Genomic DNA, 13,363 nt, shown 5'->3' with positions numbered 1-13,363 from the left:
CCCAACCCCTCCAAACCCCGACACCACTCACCCCTCAGTTCAGTATGGGACTCTCTGAGACTTTCTCTGAGGAGATAAGCTCTGTAGCCAGGCCTCCTGGGTTCAAATCCTGGCCCTGCCACTTTCTAGCCATGGGATCTCGGACAAGTTATTTAACCTCTTTATGTCTGTTTCTTCACTGAAAAAGAGATATATCCCATAGGATCTCGCGAGGGTTAAATGCGCTGATCATGAGAAGCACTTAGAACAGGGTCTGACCCAGGGTCTGACTCAGTGATCTGGGAAGTATCATTTCCCAAGCCTGGTCCTTCCTAGAACCCCCCACCGCCCCGGACCTGGCCCCTTCTGCTTCCGCTCTTGACTGGCACTGGGCCTGCCCTTCCATCACTAGACTCCCCTCCTCCAGGCCCCCTCTGCCCTGTTCCTCCAGGACCAATGTTAGCATTAATGTGAAAAGCCATTCAACCCTCTTCACTGATTATGACCCTCCCCTCCCCCACAACCAGCTTATAGGGCATATTCTCCAAAGAGAAGGGAGAAGAGCTGGTTCCACAGCAGGGCTACAAGTGCTAAGTCCTTCTGCCCCCAACTCTGCTTCTCTGTTGTCACCCAGGCTCCCCATCTCCCCACTGTGTGGTCCCCTCTGCTCAAAATTTAAGCCTCACCCCACTCCATCCCCCTCCTCCGAAAGCCAGCCTCAGCCACTACAGATTTTACCAAGATCTTCCTTAATAATAATAAGCTTCAGAATGTTAGCACCTGCGTACAGAAATAGCAACAACAATAACAATAATAATAGCCTCTACTCTGAAGAAGGCTTGCTCTTTGTCTGGCATGATTCTCCTTTAATTATTCCTAAAGCTAGAAACTGAACTCCTACAGAGTCATAGAGTAAGATGGAGGGCTGGGATTCCAACTGGGGACAGACACAGAGCTTCAGAGGGTACCTCGGCACCCCTAAGCTGTTATGGAGATAGGCCCAGGGCGGCCGGGTTGCCTCCAGGGGGTGGACGTTAGAGGGATTTGGAACTTTCTTCATCCCATCAATGATTCCTCAAAGACACTTTGGTGCATCTCACATTTTATGAACAGGGAGTTTATATTTATAGGCATTGTTATCCCATTTATCATGTATGGCCTGTTTTAAAGATAAGCACCATAGTGCATTTTTAGGGGTCTGTTACATTGCTCAGATACATCAGAGATACTTACTGGGAGGCTGGAAGCAGAGGGGATCAGAGAAGAACTGAGTGAGCAGACATGACCAGCATGCTAAGCTCACCAACCTGTGGCAGCCAGGGAGGCTGCAGACAGACGAGTCCTGGCCCCTGAGGAACGGGCCTCTCTAATCACTGCCACAGGACCCTTACATCCCACCAGAACAGCCTCCAAGTCCCAAGGCAGGGACCGCTGGACCACAGCGTCTCCAGGCCCTTTCTGGGGTTCACTTCCTGTAGGTGTAGAGCCAACAAAACGGAGACATCACCTTCTCCAGGCCACCTTGTACAGTCAGGGGTGATCCCTGTCTGACTCTCAGCTTCTTGCCCCCAGGGTTCTAGAATGCTCCTGCCTTTGCTGCTTTTTGCCAGGATGGGGGCAATCCATCGAGGCAGAGTTAATGTAGGAAGCTCCAAAGGGAGAAACAAGTGTGAGCGCTACTGTATGCCTGACACTGTGTTTGTTAGTCAAAAAAAATCTCCACGAACTACCATTGTCTAGGGGGCACGTGAGCCTAAGAAGGGCCTCTCAAAATCAAGGCAGGGAAGTCACAGGTGGCAGACTGTATCAAAGGCTCTTCCAGATCCCCAACAAGTGTAGATGCCACGAACACCCAAGCAGCAGCCCAGGGCCCAGTGAGCTTTGGCTAAAAAACCAAAGGCAGGCCAGGTTTCCTTGGGGATGCACTGGGGACAGTGACAGCCATCTCCTCTGGCCCCCACTTGCCTAGTCCAGACGGATCCCAGGAACCTACCAAACCTGGATTCTGACCTTGAACAACTCTGCCCCAAGAGCTCCTCAAAAGGAGTGTCTTTCACACATATACTCCCCAATGAAGCACCTTCTCCCACTGCAACCCCATCACCCCAAGAATGTGCTGGGGCTCTTAAAGCACCTGGATCCTACTCTGCTGAAACACCAGGACATCCACCCCTCACCCCAACCTCTGCATTTACCTCGAATTCAACAGCTCTGTGGCCCCGACCCAGTTAGTGCCCAGAGCCCTCTCACCACGTAGATAGCAGAATCAGCCCCTGGAGAAGGGCCACCCCATCTGCCCCCATCCTCTGGCTATCTGTAGGGAGCTGGGATCTGGGCCAGACTTTCCAGGTCTCCATGGCCACAAGCCCAAAGTTTCATGGGAATGTCGTGAGTAAAGCCCCTTGAGAAGGTCTGCTCTTCGCACCCTGGGATTATTCACTGACCCAACACAGAGGAGGGAACTCTTCTGAACTGCCCAGACTGGATCACAGACTCTAGATAGGGGTTCTTAATAGGGGTCTCAGTTCCAAGGGGCACAGTAACCTGATATTGCACACAAAATGTGTCCCTGCACACATGCATATTTCTGAGGGAGGGAAGGAGGACTTAGAACTTTCGCCAGATTCTCAAACAGGTCTGTGACCCCAACCTCTGGCCCCAAGTAGAGCCCCCCCTGACCCCAGTCATATTATCATCCCCAGGCCATCCTAGTTGGCCAAGGTCTCTCTCCTATTTAAGGATGTGCCCAGGCCTGAGGTACCACTCCTCTTCCCTTGTCCCTGCTCCTTCCAGCTACAGAAAGTAAACTGGGGTGGGGTGGGCAGTGGGGTTCAAACCCAACCCTCCTGCACACACCCTCCAACTTCCCGGTGACCTGAGCCAGGTTTCTCTCTCCATCCCAGAGATGCCTCCCTCCATTAAAATTGAGGTCCCAAAGGCCTTGCCCTCCAACAACAGAGGGGCCCCATTTTACACCTGATCCCACAGAGGCCAAATCTCATGGTGAGACGCTTCCTCCATGAGAGAATTCCTGGTGTCCCTCACTCTCTTGAAGCACACCTGGCCAGCTCCACCCAGGCTGTAAAGATAGGTATGCCTGGCAAAGAAAAGGAGTGAGTGGCCAGAATGTCTCCCTGAGTCCTTTCTCCAGGGCCAGGTAGCTCAGGGAGCTGCAGGATAACCAACAGGAAGACTCATTCCCAGTGCTCCTCGACGCTCCTGCCTGAGGGTCAGGTGGCGTGGGGGAGTGAGATGGTCTTGTGTCCTGTATCATCTCTAGGACACCTTATTTCTCAACTCCCAGTCATTCCCCTCACCCTCCACTCTCACCAAAAAAGGAAAATCTAAAACCTCCCTCCCCTGAAAACAAATTCCTCTCCAGGAATTTCAATTCAGTACAAATTTCTTGCAACTAAAACTTCTTTTAGGGGGAAAAAACCGGGCAAGCCCGTGCTAGGTGTAAGGCAACAATGCAACCAGAAAAGAGGAAAGAAGGCATTAGCGCCAACGCCAACCCCCTGGAGCTTAGAGCCCGGGGCACTTCGAGCCGGAGGGGCGGGGGGAGCAGGGGCGGGGACAGTGCGTGGTGAACTTTCCCTGACGGAGCCTCGGGAGATGCAGCTCCCAGGGGACCGGGTGGGACCAGAAAGGGCTGAGCCGACCTGTGACATCTGCGGGGGCAGGAAGCGAACCTCCCCTTTTCCTAAAAGGAGCTCTGGCCCCGGCAGGCGTCCCCCACTCCCCCAACCCCCCGCCAGCCGTCGCCCAGCAGCCAGCGCCCCCCGGCCCCGGCCGAGCGGGGAGGGGCGCCCCCACAAAAGGGGAGCGGCCGGGGAAGGGGCTCCGCGCGGTGCCGGCTCGCCGAGGCCTCGCTGGCCTTCCCGGCGCCGCCCGCCCGCGACCACCCGTCTCGACGCGCGCCCAGCTCCCAGCGCCCCGGTGCCCGCTCGCCCCGCGCGCCCGCGGCCCGGGAGGAGGCGGCGGCGGCTCGGGCAGGACGCGGGGCCAGACCCGCCACACGAGGCTGGGGCGGCGCGGGCTCCGGGGCAGCCGCAGCGGCCGCCCCGGGAATCAAACTCGCGCCCGCCCGGCCCTCCCGGCGGCGCGGCTGCGACCGGGCCCGGGAAGGTGGGGCCGGGCCGGGCCAGGGCCGCGCGCGGGGCCGGGCGGCGCCGGCGGGGAGCGAAGGGAGGTCTTACCGAGCAGCCGCGCGCGCGTCCGCTCCCCGCGGGCCGGAGGGGCCGGGGGCTGGGGGAGGGGCGCGATCCCGCGGCGGCGGCGGCGGCGGCGGCGGCGGCGGCGGGCCCGGCGCGGCGGCACGGCTGGGGCGCGGGAGGCGGGGAAAGCGAGGCGCGGCCGGCTTCCTAGCGGCGGGCGGCGCGAAATGCAGCTGTCCCTGCGCGGCCGCCGCGGGGCCACAAGTGGGGCCGCACGGGGAGGAGCGGGGCTGCGGGCGGGGCGCGGGCCGGGCGGCGGCCCCCGGACCCTCTCTGATGCCGACCCCTTGGGGAGTGGAGGGAAGCTGGAACTGGGTCCGCCAGCAACGGAGTCGCGGAGGCCGGGGGAGGGGCGCCCCCGGGTGAAGACGAGGCGGATCCCCGCCGGATCCCCGCAGCCGCTGCGGGGACTCCCGACTGCCGGGCCGGAGGGCGTGATTCGGGAGCCACGGTCCCCGGGCAGAGCGGGCTTGGGGCGTCCCGCCCCTCCCTGCTCGTGGAGCGGCGCCGGGAGGGCGCCCCCCGGAGAGGGTGGGGCGGGAGACCCTAGACCTCGGCGGGGGCGAGGGGAGACCTAAGAGCTGGGCTGCCCGAGAGGCTGCAGAGTCGGAACGCACATCTAGGGCCTGGGACAGCTGAAGTTGCGGGGAGAGGGCAGCCCCCGGGGAGTTAGGGCTCAGGAAGAGAAACAAAACACTGAGGTCAGAGGAGATGGTGGGGAGGAGGTCAGGATATCAAAATCATTACCCACTCGCACCATCAGATACCACCTACAATCTCCCCATCTCCTCCTCGGCATTCCAGGTCACTTCAGGGGCATCTGAGCCTGAGAAGATCTCCCACAGAAGAACTTGTTCAATAAATGGGAAATCAACTTTGGCTCTTCTTTTCCCACGTGGCTTAGTTTCAGACTCCAATTGGGGGGTGGGTAGGATGGGGCAGTGGCAACTTGCCCAGCATCCTACTCTGAAGAAGAGCTAGCTGCCTAAGGGATCTGAGGCTGGTGAAGACCAGAATGCAGGTCCAGCTCCGCCCCCAGGCAGCTTGTGAGGGGCCTGCACCCTCCTCCGGACAAGTCTGCCCTAGAGACACACTTGCCCATCTGGGCACAGACCCCAGGGAGCAGCCCCCTCTCCCCTTCTCCCCTGAGGGCTTGCAGTCCCCTAGCCTACTGAGACAGATCAACGTGCTCAGCCAGAGACATCGAAGGTAAAAACCACAAACTGGAGTGCCCTGGACACCCCTGTGTTTCCACCATTTGCATGTCGAGGGTAAGTTTCTTCAGCAAGTCGGGAACCTGGGAGAGGGAGAAATCTCAGAACCACACCCTCTCCTGGAGGCCCCGCATTGCATTAGCGCATTACATTAGCCAGTGGAGTTGAACTCCAAGACCAAGTTCCCAGACACCCACCCACCCCACTACACACACACACAAGGATCTCCTCTCTCCCACCTCCCTCTCCCCAGGCCCCTTCCCTTGATGGTACATTCAGTTTCAGAGGACCCTTGAAACCCCAGGTGGTGGTCCTAGACCTCAGGTTAAAGATCTGTAATTAGAGGGACTGACCCTCCGTGCTGACTTTCTGTCTTCTTTCCCAAAGTTGTTAACTGAGGGCTAGGATTTAGCCTCCTCCCTAGATTATGTTACACTCGCCCACAGTGCAGTTCATCAGCCACTTTTCTGCTTACTTGCAAGATCCCTCTGCGGTTCCTCTAACTGTTGCCTTGGCATTTTGGAGCTGATGAAATGCATCTACAAACTTGGATGTTTCCCTGTTTACACTGGGAGGTGAGTGCTCACAACATCTTGTCATATATTACTAATAAAGTCATCAAGTGAACCCGGTCACTGTAATGGACGCTCTTCCTTGAGAACACTTCTTGGGCGATGGTAACATACTCTCCCTTTTAGGGCTGTCTTCCTGAAAGGTTTCTCACACTCCTTCCCTGCCTCTCACATCCCACTGGGTACCCTCGCTTGCTCACACACCGCTGCGTCTGAGCTGAAGGTTCCCCAGGGTCCCAGGGTCCCAGGCCAGACCTGCCTCCTGGGTTCCAGCACCTCACAGCCAGCTGCCTACAGAGACTCTCCAACCCAGGTCCCTTAGACACCCCAGTGCAAGGAGGCAAAAGGCCCTGAGCATTCAGTCCCCAAGCCGCCTCCTCCTCCTCCAGCTTCACAGCTGGAAACCTTGGTCCACAGTGTCCCTTCCCCCCGCATTCTGTTGGTTGTGAAGTCCTGTTCCTTCCTCCTCACTCTTCCCCTCCTTTGTTTCCTGGGCTCTGCCCTGGTTCAGTCCCCTACTGTCTCTGCTCATCTCAGAGGATGAAATGTCCCTTTGCTTTCAAGCCCATCTGCTTCAGGAGACTCTACCAGTTCTTTCTTTCTTCCCCTTTCTCTGCTTCATACCTACAGACACTGCAAAACATGCCCTTCTAAGAAACTCCCTACCCTAGCCCTGCCCTGCCCTCAAGCCATTGTTGTATCTCTCTCTTGCCCATTCATCAGTAGACTTCCTCTAAGAAGAAACCAACCTTACATACTCTTTCTGCTTCCTTAACCCCCACTCAGTCCTCATTCTCCTGCAACCCAGCTTTCTTTGCCACCATTCCAAAGACACCTTTCAATGGGAGGCACCATCTCCAGATCTCCTGTGCCGGGATTCTCTGTCCTGGAGACGGGCACCTCCCTCTCACCGGAGCTACTGACTTCACACGCCGCCTTCCTCCTCTGCCACATTCAAACCCCTAAGTAAACAGGCTTTCTGCTTCCTGAGCTTCTCTGAGCTCTGTCCCCTCTGCATTCCCACAGCTCAGGCCACCAGGCCCCTGCCTTTCAACCCGCCCTCCTCAGTGTTAGCAGTTATTTTCCAAAGTACAGACTGGTGATGTCTCCGCCCTGTTGAAAGCATGTGGGTGACTCCCTGTGGCTGGGAGGATGACACTTAAACACCCTTTCCCCCAACAGGACATTTCCTTTCCAGGAGTTCCCCACCCAGGACGAATGCCAGGCGTGAATGGTGACAAGGGCATGTGGAGGCAGCTTTGGAACCAACCACATGGTCCAGCCATCAGGAGACTCTCTTCCTCCTCGAAGCACCAAAGGCAGCTTAACAAGGCCCAAGGAGGAAAAGCAAATAGTGTAAACATCCAGATATTTGGGGCAGTCCTATCTCCTTCTCCAGTGTCACCAATTTGATCAAGACACTCAGAGAAAACTTTGAAAGAATTGGTAACATCACACTGGGTTTTTGAAAGAACACCAAACTGCTCCCGTGCAGTCCCTGTGTTCATCCTGCAGGCGGTCTCTGCAGGAGCTTGGGGAGGTAGGGAGTGTCTGCTGTCTCAGTGCAGGGCCTGGCAGGCCCCGTGAGTGAGTACATAGTTGCCAAAGCACTGCCTTCCGACAGGTGGTGAGCCACGCCTGGCTTCCCCTTACAGAAACCATGTATCTCCCCTTCAGTGGGAACTGTTTGTGAAGTTCCAGGGGTCCTACCTTCCAGCATAGAGCCTGTCAGCCTGCCCTCTACAAGGTGGTGGCGTGGAGATTAGGTGTAGGTACATGGAATTCCGTATAGCCATTCAAATTGCTTTTAAAGAATGTTCAACGTCTATAAAAATGTTTTAAAATGTGTTATGAGAAAGGAAGGCTACAAAGCAGTATATGCAACATGAACCTATTTAGTTCTTTTTATTTAGTTGTAAACAGAGAAGAAAATAGGCCAACGTGTTAACAATTGTTGGCTGAGGGTTTTATTGATAACTTTTACTGTGTTACCAGTATTTTCTCAGATTTTCCCAATTTCCTTTATAATCATAAATATTGTAGCCTTCAACATCATTATGTGTGAGTGGAAGGAGGAAAAGTTAAGCATAAGGAACTTCCCTCCATAATTATGTCTAACTTTGGCTGTTTGAGTCCAGTTCCAGGACCATTTTTCTTGACCTCTCGTGTCCCCATACTGAGACCCCAAAGATGAGCAATAATAGCCCCTCCCCCCAAGTCTAGGGGAAGGTGGATGTGGAGCAAAATAATACAAGGCTGAGTATGACACTTCCTAAAGTCAAGGTGTGAGCAGAGGGCTCTGGGGCTCCCCAGGAAGGAAGTGGTTAATTCTCATGGAGGAGAGGTCAGAGAGGGCACCTTTGAAGAGCTGGCTTTTGAGCGATGCCTTGAGAGATGAAAAAGATGTTAACTGGGGATAAAGGCATTGCTCTCCGGGGGTGCAGCTAAGCGAGGCACTGAGGTGGGAGTGTGGAGGCAGATTTGGATGTGAATCTCCACTGGCCAGAGCGCAGGGTGGGTGGTGGGGGACACAGCGAGATGAAGCGGAAAGGGGAGGAGAGTGTGACCGGGAGTGGGCCCGAACAGCACACTCAGGAATCCACGGAGGAGTGTGATCCAGGCATAAGCTTGAAATTTACAATAGAGTACTAACATTTGCTTTGATTTTCCCGACAATACCAGGAGTTGAGACAGGGAGGGCTCCCAGTCCTGTACCAGGACCAGCTTGTAGGGAAAGTTGGCCTGGGGTTAAGCATTTGCTACAAAAATTTCACAGAGGCTGGAAGTTCAATCTCTGCTTGGAGCAGCAGATTCCTTCTTTCTCCTAACCCCCCTGAGGAGAGTGGGTAAGCGCCCAGACCTTCGTGCCAGTCAGACCAGGGTACACGGAAGCCCCCGAGGTCCTTGTTCACCAGCTAAGTGACCTTGGGTGAACCACTTTAACCTCTCTGAGTCTTGGTTTCTTCATCTCTAAAATGATAAGAGTATCTCCTTTCTCCTCACTCGATTAAAAATAATAATAAATGACACATTTTCTTGAACATCAACAATATGTCCCTGTTTCAAGCACTTTTGCCCATTTTAGTTCATTTAGTCTTCAGAAAAACCCTCAGGGGCAGGCATTATTACCATTTCTATTTTACAGATGTGGAAACTGAGACCCAGTGAGGTCAAAAGTGTTTCCAGGTCCAACAATAAGTGATAGAACCGAGACACACCCAGCCTGTGACTCAGAGCCCATGCACCTCCCTATATCCCTGGAGGTAACAATGACAATAATTGTAACAGCTAACCCAGAATGCTAACAATATGCCAGTTGTATTTACATTGTCAACTCCTTTACTCCTCAGTGCCTCTGTGCTAGGTATTTACCTTTAGGCCCTGTTTACAGATTAGGAAACTGAGGCAGCAGAGAGAGTTGCCCTCCTTCCTTCTCAGAGCCAGGATAGGAACTCAGGTGTTCTGGCTGCAAAGTCTGCTCCTCATCACGCAAATGCGCTAAATGAGTGATGCCTGTTTTATGTACTGTCATTCTTTCAATTCCCAGGAGGCCTGCCTGTGATCAATTTCTTCCAGATGTTCAGATCTGATTCCCTCCAGTGATGAAGATCAGTAGAGGAGGGAGGGGGTGGGGCAGGATGAATATTCCAGAGTGGATGGAGCTTGGGGAGCAGGGCTGCTGATGGAGAGGCCTCTGGGCCTTGGTGTCCTGGGGAGGGACTCTGCTGCACCAGTAAATGGCCAAGGAAGGAAGGAGGGGAAGCTGGCACTACCTCCTCAGCTCCTGAACTGGGCTCTGGGCACTAGTGGAAATGGGAAAAATGTCAGATTCTTCAGTGGGAGCGCCTCCCTGGGATTATACCCCTGCTAGTTCCAGCATGGTGAGTGGAGGACTCTCGAGGGTTAAGCGATGTCTTTGAGGGAGATTTCACTTACCATATGTCTCTTTTAAAGGGAAAACAGAAACCTCTCCCCAAGGCAGGGCTGAGCCCCTCAGGCTATGACAGGATTGGGTTCCTGGGGTTCAGACCCCCAGCCCAGGCCCCACACTTGAGCCTGCAAGGCCTACTCTCTTTAGGGTGAGTGGGAAGGTAGAGCCCAGGGCTCAGTTCAGCTCTGTTCCCTAGGCAGGGAAGTGTCAGAGGAGGGTGGCTGGTCGGAGGAGTGGAGCAGCCAGTGTAACAGCAGAGGTGGGGCACAGCTACCACTGCAGGACTGGTTCACCAGAAGGCTGAACTGAGTTTAAAGGAGCAGGAGGATAAACTAATTCATTTATTTATGTAAATGGATTTATGGATTTACTTTCCTTCAATAGCTTGTGATTTATTATTATCATTATTTATTTTGATGCTTAGATTGTTCCGGATTTGGCCATTTGCTGGCTCCTGTGTTCTTTTGCTACATTCCCATCTTCTTTGATACAGTCCCATCCCAACTTTCTTGTGCAAAGAGATGTTTCCACCATCATAGGAAAGACTGCATCAGACTATCAATGGATGCTAGGGGTGGGGGTATAAAAGTGGTAGAGTACATGCTTAGCATCCACGAGGTCCTGGGTTCAATCCCAGTACCTCCATCAAAAAACCAAATAAATAAATAAACAAACTTAATTACCTCCCCCTTGGGAAAAAAAAAAGAATCTAGGGGGAAATTTTGATAAGGAGCAAGCTATTTGAATGGTCTTAAAGTGTTTCCCCTCAGACTTCTTATTAGTTGCAAAGGCAAAAACAGTAATTATACGATGGAGAAACAAGGCAATGTCGTGACTGGGTGATCTAAATTAATATCACCTATGAGGGACAGTGGGCCATCATGTGCCTCTAGATATGCTATCCTGAGGACATGTTGCCTTAGCAGTATTTCAGCTGAGAATGCATAACTAACCTCAATTTAATCACAGGGAAACAAACACAAAATGAAGAATGTTCTGTTTTTTAGGAAGGCAAGGTTCTGTAATGTTTTTTTTAAAGGCAGCTATGTAAATGGTACAGATCTAAGGAGACTAAAGAGACAGGACCACTAAATGCAACACCTGACCCTAGACTAGAACTTGTCCTGGAGGGGAGATGCTGTCAAGGACATAATCAGATAAACTGGCAAAATTGGAATATGGATGGTAGATTAAATAAAAGTGTTATACAAGTGTAAATATATAAGGTTAATAACTGGACTGTGGTGTAAGAGCTTATCTCTATTTCTAGGAAATACACACCAAAGTATTTAGGGGTAAGGTCCATGATGTATAAAATCCTGAAGTGGTTCAGAAAAAAAAAATTAGAGAGAGCCCAAATGTGATTAAGTAAGGGATAAAATGTTAGCAATTAGGTGAATCTAGGTAAAGAGTATATGGGAGTTTCTTGTACTGTTCTCATTTTTGCAACTTTTTGTAAGTTTGAAATTATTTCCAAATAAAAATTTTTCAAAACTGTTCCAGGCTTTGTGTTTTCCCAGCCCAAGCCCTGCAATCAGCTTTTCTCCAGAGGCGCCTAGTGAGCAGGACTATTTAATCACAGTAACAAAACAAACCAAACAAACAAAAAAGTGACTGAGAAGGAAAGGCATTCCTACTGTGTGGGAACAACATGACAGCAGGCAAGAAAGTGTGAGATATAAGTGTAAATGATAGAAAGGACCGATGCTGGGAAAGTGGGTCTTCTGAAAAGCTAACCGATCAAATAGCATCCCAGGATAAACCGTGGCCTCGCTGCGGAGAGGCAAAACGCAGCCCGGCTGCGGCTTCCCACAGGCCTCTCCCCATTCACGGGCCCATGTGTGATCTGGAAATGGGATGCAATACACCGACAGATTCGGTCCTCCTTCAGGGGGCCAACACCATATTGGGAGGCACATCATAGAAGTTATTTTATCTATTTACGTAGACTGCGTACAACTACTGTGCAGAGTGGAGAAACTTCAGCAGGAGGGGAGCAATGCTCCCTGTGAATGAGCTCCCTCACCCGACCAATCAGAACACGGAACACCGGAGACGTCGACCAATCCCGGCTCGGCAATGCTCTAGTCGGGGTGAGGGGCCGACCTGCCCAGGGTTGTTTGTTTGCGACGGCTCCCCACCAGCGCCGCTCTAAAGCTAGTATACCCCCGGGGAAATCGCGGGGAGGAGGCTGGCGAAGTAGATTAGGCCAAATGGTGCAGGGCATCGGATGCTAGGCCTGACAGTTTGGGAACCACAGTGGATTGACGGACCCAGCCCTGGCAAAACTCACATTTGCCGCGCGCTCTGCAGAACTCCTCTCTTTCAGCGCGTGAGTCCTTGACACCTCCAAGAGAGCAGGTGGAGCTGATGAGGGTTGATTCAGGAGTCTAAGGATGTCAGGCTTTTCTCTCACATCCTGCCTGGGTAGGTGGTGGCGCTCCCTTTCCTCTTGAGAAAGAAGGAGGTCAGGCCTGTGCCAGGCTAGCAACAAGCTATAAGAACTCTGATTGTCAGGATGGTGAGATTGCAGAGGGAAACTGCACAACAGACACCTTCTCTGGATATAGTGCAAGTAGGGGGAATGGCGTGAGATGGAACGACTACTCTGGAACATGCAGGTCTCCTAGTCTGGAGATTATTCCCTCAGTGTAACCTGAACCCTCCCTGCCACGTATCCAGCAGCCTTCAATTAGCTGCTGTTCAGATGTGTCTCCCATCTAACTCCCATTCCCGAGATGAGGCTCTGGTTCCCATGTTGGATGCCAAATCTCAAAATCTCAGCGTCTGAGGTGGCAATCAGCTTCGTTGCTCTTTTGGAGAATGCAGTTGGTGCCTCTGAGCGAACTGATGTTGCTATTACTGGATAGGATATAGGAGGACCAGGTGGAGGTGGGTACATTGAATTTGAGGTTCCTTCCTCTATACCAGGCTCTGTGCTAAGCCCTTACATGAATTAGATCTTTAAAACTTTACTAGGTTGGAACTATTATCATCCTTACTTACAGTTGAGGAAACTGAAGCCAGAGAGGTTACATAGCTTGCCCAAGGTCACACAGCTCCAACTGACACAGCCTGGATTTACACCCCAGGCATGTCGGATTGCAAGCCTCTGCTCTTAACTGCAACTCTGTGTTACAGCACCTCCCGACTGCCCTTTATGCTAGGTCTCGTCCTGCTCTGGATCTTCTGGGGGCCTCACTTACCTTGCTGCTGTTTCCCACCTTGGTGCTTGGTACCTTGTTTCAGGCTTCCATTTGGGACACATTGATACAAGGGAAAGTCAGCAACAGGCTGCCATGGTCCCACTAAATTGGAACCAGAGATCTAGGGGATGTGGCAAAACATTTGGAATCTACAGTCAAACTCAGGAACTAGGCTCCCTTCTGGGGAGCCCTGGACTACCTCCACTTTATTTGGATATCTCCCAGCTCCTCCTGTTACACTAAG

General features: G+C 52.8%; 1 protein-coding gene and 1 long non-coding RNA gene across 3 annotated transcripts in view; one reads left to right on the top strand and one right to left on the bottom strand.

Annotated features, from left to right (window-relative positions):
* The window catches only part of CUEDC1 (CUE domain containing 1), a 76,606-nt gene extending 72,280 nt beyond the window's left edge, over positions 1 to 4,326 (bottom strand). Inside the window, 1 exon segment of the mRNA XM_032498434.1 lies at positions 4,179 to 4,326. The gene's annotated coding sequence lies outside the window, so the exon portion shown is untranslated.
* Positions 4,327 to 4,490: 164 nt separating this feature from the next.
* LOC116669276 lies at positions 4,491 to 11,410 on the top strand. Of its 2 annotated transcripts, XR_004326622.1 has the most exons (3): positions 4,491 to 5,467; positions 5,893 to 5,985; positions 7,165 to 11,410. It is a non-coding gene; the product is annotated as an uncharacterized LOC116669276 (long non-coding RNA). The 2 variants fall into 2 exon arrangements; XR_004326621.1 differs by having other exon boundaries at positions 4,491 to 5,985.
* Positions 11,411 to 13,363: the final 1,953 nt, after the last annotated feature.

The sequence above is a fragment of the Camelus ferus genome, chromosome 16 (assembly GCF_009834535.1).
Source record: "Camelus ferus isolate YT-003-E chromosome 16, BCGSAC_Cfer_1.0, whole genome shotgun sequence".
NCBI lineage: Eukaryota > Metazoa > Chordata > Mammalia > Artiodactyla > Camelidae > Camelus > Camelus ferus.
Note: the sequence above shows the minus strand (reverse complement) of the source record. Positions and strands in the feature narration are given on the sequence as shown.